General features: G+C 50.9%; 1 long non-coding RNA gene across 1 annotated transcript; it reads right to left on the reverse strand.

The window, feature by feature from the left end:
- Nucleotides 1-1542: 1542 nt before the first annotated feature.
- Nucleotides 1543-6198, reverse strand: LOC309818366. The gene is made up of 3 exons (XR_014296343.1): nt 5113-6198; nt 3996-4148; nt 1543-2083 (listed from the first exon to the last, which is right to left on the reverse strand). It is a non-coding gene; the product is annotated as an uncharacterized lncRNA (long non-coding RNA).
- Nucleotides 6199-6707: the final 509 nt, after the last annotated feature.

The following is a 6707-nucleotide window of genomic DNA, read 5'->3' on the forward strand; positions in this document are numbered from 1 at the left end:
GCAGAGCCCAATGCGGCCCAGCCGGCCTCCAGACGTCCCCGGGCTGCACAGAGCTTCAAAACCAAGCTGGAGGGAGATCAGACAGGGAGCCAAAATCACTCATCAGCTCCAACACTGGTTTTCTCTGGGACTCGGCTCTAGCGAGGGACGGCCGACAGCCACTTGCTCAGCGCTAGCCAGGAGGAGAGGAGAGAAAAGCGACAGCTGAGAGAGAAGCCAGCCAAGGCGGAGGGAGGGACAGACAGAGGCAGGGATGCAGACCCTGCAAAGACAAAGAGATGCAAACCAGCCTGGACAGACGGAGAGACAAAAGAGAAAGGATGAGCGCTGAGATGCCAGGAGGTGGAAAATGACAGTGACACGGACAGGCTGTGAATGTGAGAAGCGGATGAAAGGGCAGGTAATTTTCTAGAATCAGAGATAGGAAAGAACCTTTGAGGGTTTTGCTTTGTTCTGGGCAGACGTGTTCTCTCCAATATTCTGCAGCTCCCAGGAGTCAAGGAGAATGGCCCTTCTCCCTTGGAGGATGTGAAGAGGAGGCATTCAGGGGGATCAGCCTCCACTCTGCCCCTGACTAAAACACACACACACGTTTATACATGTGCACGTGCACACACACACACACACACACACACTGATACACACCATCCCAGGCACAGCCAGTTCTCACTGGTCAGGAGCCACTTCTCCCCGTGTTGAGGAGGCCACGGGTCTCAGGCTGTCTCTCCTCTTAGCTCTGGTCCCAGAGGTTCCATTTGCAGCCCCAAGCCTGGCGGAAGCAGGTCTGGTTTTCTGGTACAAAGAAGAAGGAAGCCAGAGAGTCTACGTATCCCAAAGGCTGCAAAGCCTGTGATTTCCATGAGGCTAAACTCACTGCTGGCCCTCTCTGCCATCTTCTAGAAGTTGGCTGAGAAATAGAGAGATCACCCCTCACCTGTTCTTCTAGGGTCAGACTATTCTTCCAGGATGAGACCTTGAGACACTCACTTCCCAGGATTTTAGAAGTTTCCCCTCCCAGAGCAGGTTCTAACTGGCCACAGTAACAATATAGCAACCTGCTTGCAGTGAGAGGGTGGGACTCTCTCACTGAGAGTGAGTGGGATGTCACCCACTCCACCATCACTGCCCCCCGCCTTTGAGGACCATGGCAGCTTGCTCCTGAAGGCCAAGGTCTCAGCTTGAAACCAAGCCCCATGGCCCAAAGCAAAAACAAACAAATAGGGATCTGCAGCTGGAAGATTCCAGTATCTCCATTTTTCACAGTATCTTTTGTCCTTGATTTTCCCTTCTCCTCTCTCCCACTCCAGTGCCATTTGGCTGACACACAGAAGACTCTGTACCCGATGAACTAGAGACACAAGGAAGGTCTCGCTAATCCATCCATCTTACTAGAGGTTAGAGATTGCCCTAACATCTCTAGGGGAATTTAGGGACGGGATTGTTGGTGTTCCAGGGTAAAATTAGAGTTTGAAATTCCTTGTCTACACGTGGGATCCAACCAGCACAAGAGTTGACCATCATTGTCTCTTTTATTTCCAGCAATAAACCAGAATCCTAAAGCTGTCTCTAGCTGACCCCACCTAGCCAGCTGGTGGGTCCTTTGAGGACTCATGTCACCCCCCCTAAGTCTCCCAGCAGAGGTCTGCCAGGTCTATGAATCGGGTCTCCCTGATTCTGGTCTGGGCAGCAACCTGGGTCCACCAGCTGTACAGCTGCAGTGCCACTGGGTGACACCCAGGAGCCAGCAGGGCGTCAGCAGTAGTTCTGGGGAGTGATTTTTTTTTTTTTTGCGGTACGCGGGCCTCTCACTGCTGCGGCCTCTCCCGTTGCGGAGCACAGGCTCCGGACGCGCAGGCTCAGCGGCCATAGCTCACGGGCCCAGCCGCTCTGCGGCATGTGGGATCTTCCCGGACCGGGGCACGAACCCGTGTCCCCTGCATCGGCAGGCGGACTCTCAACCACTGCGCCACCAGGGAAGCCCTGGGGAGTGATTTTGCTTGTGGTTCTTCCTTTTGTCCCTGTGCCTTTAGAAGGTCTGAGTGTTCTTCTTCCTCGGGATTCTGTGAGCCACTCAATTGCTTTCCTGTTTCCAAAGAAAAAGAGTGGTCAGGCACACACACGAGAGAGACAGAGACACAAAGACAGTGACACAGAGACAAAGAGACAGAAAGAAACAAAGGATGAAAATACTCTAATCCTTGAAACTGTCATTAAACCATAGGCACTGGTCTCTGTCCCTCTTCTGCTCCCTCTGGACTGAGCTTTCTGTCCTCAGCACGCTCCTGGAGGCCCCATGAGTTCAGAGCCCAGTTTTGTCCCGTGGCTTCAAACCTTACCCCTCAGGCTGGAACAAATACCCAGTCCCTGCTCATTATCAAGCCACCCTCCTTCTACCCTCTGCCCACACCTCCTCTGACACAGAGAAACGTACACACACGTGTACACACCCCACACCCACCTCACACACAACTACTCTGGCTCGTGTTCCACTCTGCATTTTCCAAAAGGCATTGCTAGAAGGGGACGCATTCCATCCTCCAGCTCCTGGTCTGTTCGTGTTCAGCCCCCCTCAGGACTGCAGGGCCTCGGGCAGGGGAACCGGGAGGGAGCAGAGGGGGTTGGCATACAGAGTCTGAGCTGTTACGTGGAGACCAATCAAATGCAGCTCACGTCTACTCCATGATTTTAAACGATGGGAAATCAGCACTCCAAACATTGGACCCAAAGGTTTTTCTTTCACTTGCTACTCTGGAGGGGTAATTTTCATCCAGGTGTGGCATGTGCACAGCCAGGGAGCACCTGCCAAGTCATCAGATGCCTCTGAACTCCTCTTGAGCCAACACCTAACTTTCTTCTTCTGGGCAAGCTGGGGCTCCTTTGTGAAGAAGGGTAACTCAATGTCACTTTGAATGAGTGAATGAATCAGAGGAAAGAGCTCCCGTTAGAGGACTGACGGTGAACATTTCAGGGAATTTTAGAAAGCTCAGCCCTGTGAGAAAACCAACCACCAGAGGATACTCTAAAACAAAATACAAGCAAATACAAGGTTGAGGGAACATTCTGTGCACACTCAGAATGTCAGGGAGCTCAGAGGAAAGGACAGATTGCTGTTGGAAGGTGACATCGAGATGTGTGTGTTTCCCCCAGGGTTGACTGCTGCGGTAACTTGCTCTGGGTAGCGGCCACTCCCTCCCTTACGACACCGTCCCAGTCAGCCGATCACAACTGCCTGGTCCATCTTGAAGCCTGTCGGCTATCCAGCACTGGCTGCTATGGACGTGACTCACTCCCTGAGATTCTCTGGGGCAGCAGTTGAGAACTTGGCCCTGGAGGGAAAAGCCTTGCGGTTTGAATCCTGGCTTCCCTGCTTGCCTTCTCTGGGCTCCAGTTTAAAATGGGAACAACAACAACAACTCCAACAGTGTTCTTGCGAGGATTAGATAAATTGATCCATATGAAGGTGTATTAGTCCGGGTTCAGCCGAAGAAATAAAACCAGTAGGAGATATACACTAAGCGGTTTGTTGCAAGGAATTGGCTTATGTGATTGTGGGGCTGGCTGGGTGAGTCTGAAATCCACTTGGAGGCCGTCAGGAAGGGCCGGCTGGAACTGAGACGCCGGCTGAAGCTGCAGGCCCCAGGTGGAATTTCTTCTCCTTCAGGGGAAGCCTCAGCTCTGCTCTTAAGACCTTTGAACTGATTGAATCAGGCCCACCCAGCTTGCCTAGGATCATCCCCTTTACTTAAAGTCGCTGGTTTGGGACTTTAATGACATCTACCTTCACAGCAACACCTAAGTTAGCATTTGGTTGAATAACTGGAAACTCAGGCCTAGGCAGAGTGACATATAAAACTGCCCATCACAGAAGGGTGAGCACCGTGGCTGGCTCCTGGTAACCCATCACTCAAGAACATTCAGCTATTATTTTTTTTAGGATTCAAAAGCATCTACTATGAAGTTGACATGATGAGTCAAGCTTCCCCCCTCCATCTTACCTGACCCATAGCCTTCTCTTCCTCACTTCCAAATCTTCTTCCAAAGAAGGCTGAAGACTCACCCTAAGGAGTCAAAAGGAAGGTGACCCTCTTCTATTCATCCTCTCGGCAAACACTGCCTGGGCACGCTCTGTGCCAGCTCAGGTCCAGGAGCTGTACGTGCAGATGGAGGTACGAGTTAGTCCCTGCCCGCCTGAAGGCCTGGACGCAGCGACCCACCCTCCGTGGTTCCTCTCGTCTGGTCACGCACGCCCAGCCCGGCCTGTAGACCTCCTCTACAGCTGTCCTCCATCAGCACCTGACTAAAGGGGCAGACAGCAAGTCCAAACTCTGAACTATGCACCCACCCAGAGGGGTACTTTTTCTAAATCCCTCAAAGGAGCCAAGAAGCTAGTGCATTTAACCACAGACATCAACAGAAGGGAGATGCTCCCCAGGGAGTCACATGCTGTTTAACACAGGACACCCCAGTTCCCCGTCACAGGGCACACACATGATGCAGTGAAGAGCATGTCTCAGCCCCTCAGAGTATTTCCACTCCTATTCTGGTCTGCAGGCCCTTCTAAGCACCCACCTTGGTGGCCTCTGCCCTCTATTGATCATTTCCAGTTCCCCACACCCTACCTCCTCCAATTCCCAGAGAGGCCATGCTCTGTCCAGTGGCCACTGTGATCCCACTCCTTCATCCCAGGCCGAAGCTGCCCTGCTCCATGGCATGGTGACGGTGCCCACTAACCTAGGACAAACGTGTCCCAGGGCCATGGTTCTCCTGCCAGTCTACACTTGTCCAGTTCTCATCCGCCCTTGCAGAACCCATGATGGCCCAGAGAGCTCCCCTCACCCTTTCCAGGAGCTCAACTTTCTAGTTACATGAGCTTGGCAGAGTTAATTAACCTCTCTGAGCTTGAATTCCTCCTCTAAAAAATAGATATGATCATAAAACCCATTACAAGGAGTTGTCATGAGAAGAAAGTGAAATAACATATGTGAAGTACCTGACACGTGGAACCCTGTCCATCTCCCGAATGCCCAGCCTCCCTGGCCAGCCCTTGCTGCCCACCCTCCCTCCAAGCTTACACGATATGGATTGGGTACATGAAGCCCACACTTAACCCACCTGATGTCATGGCATCCTAGCTCCGGCTCACCAGTCTCCAGGATACCACAGCATGGGGAGAAAGAGTATGTTTGCCTTCACATCTGCTGGGGAAGGCCTCCTACCCACAAGTGGAACCTGCAATAACATGAAGGGTTTGAACCGTCAGAGTTGTGATCAAAGGGAGACTGGGGAGTTTATGACAAGGAACCCGTTTCATGAAAGAATGAGAAGCAGATGTAGCCTTTCCCCTTCCCCCCAACCTGTCCAGGACCCCAACAATATGGGCGGCAGTGCAGAGGACCCCAGCCTGTACTGAACCCCAGCACAGAGGAAGAACTCTGTCACCTGTCACACACTGTATCAATGTTAGTCCGTATATTATAACTTAATTCCTCCCAGCTCCTGGGAAATGCAGCGCCTGGGGTGGACTGGGCTGGTTCTCTCCACCTGGCCTTGGAGAAACCTGCCTCTTCTCTAGAACAGGGGCATACCGGCCAAGGAACTTCCACAGGTGGGACCCTCAGGACCCCATCCCTCCTGCTGCAAGACCGACCAGGGGATCTAATGGCGGGCAGGTTTTGAAATCTCAGCCTTATGGAGATTTGGGGCTGGGTAATTCTTGGTCTATAGTATGTTTAGCAGCCTTCCTTGCCCACTCCTCCCTGGATTCCAGTAGCACCCACTCCCCAGTGGTAAGAACTAAAAGTGTCTCCAGACATTGCCAGATATCCTCAGGAAGCAAAATCACCCCAGACAGAACCACAGAGCCCAAGTGCCTGCTGTGCCCTGGGCGCCCTTTTGAGTCAAGCAGCTGGAGGTCTTGTGACCCTGTGACTCTGGCCATCAGCAAATGGACAGGATCTCCGTCCTGGACCAGCTCCTGTGACATCACTTGGTTGGGTCAGGGCTCTTCAACTGCATGGTGACTCCCCACCCCTGACCAGGCTTGCTCTGGGTTTGGGGGATTGGAGTAGGATGTCATGGAAACAGGATGCTGGGAAGAAAACAAAGAGAGAAATAAATGCAGCACGGACCACAGATCAGGAGGTCCCAGCTTCCTGGAACCCACTAGATGACCAGTTCACTCTCTCAGCTCTATAATTCCACCTTTTCTACAACGATGACATAGTACCTTTTAAATCATTTTTAAAGCCTTTATTTAAAGTAATTTATCTACTGCTAAATAATAACTATCAAAAGCTGTATTTCCCAAACTGGGATTTTTCATTACTGGTGTGAACAGGATATGTTATTTTTCAAGGATGTATTTTTGTTACCAGACTGGGCCATTTTTATTTCATGCAAGTCAAGTGGGCATGGGTAATAAAATAAAAATAAAAACAGAAGGGAGCTAGTTATATATTTTTTAATCCCACCGTTTTTTCAGAAGAAAATAAATCTGCCCCTTCAATCACTCCCACCAAATTAAACTTTCCATAATTATTGTAATGCAACATACATATAAATAGTACATATTATATATATAGTCACATGTATTTTCACCAAAATGTAGTTATGCTATATTTTTCTGCAACTTGCTTTATCACTTAACACAACTTTCATCAGTGACTCCTCCTTCCTGGTTGGTGTCTCAGGAACCTCACTGCCCGGTT

The sequence above is a fragment of the Grampus griseus genome, assembly GCF_964374135.1.
Source record: "Grampus griseus genome assembly, chromosome: 2".
Lineage (NCBI taxonomy): Eukaryota > Metazoa > Chordata > Mammalia > Artiodactyla > Delphinidae > Grampus > Grampus griseus.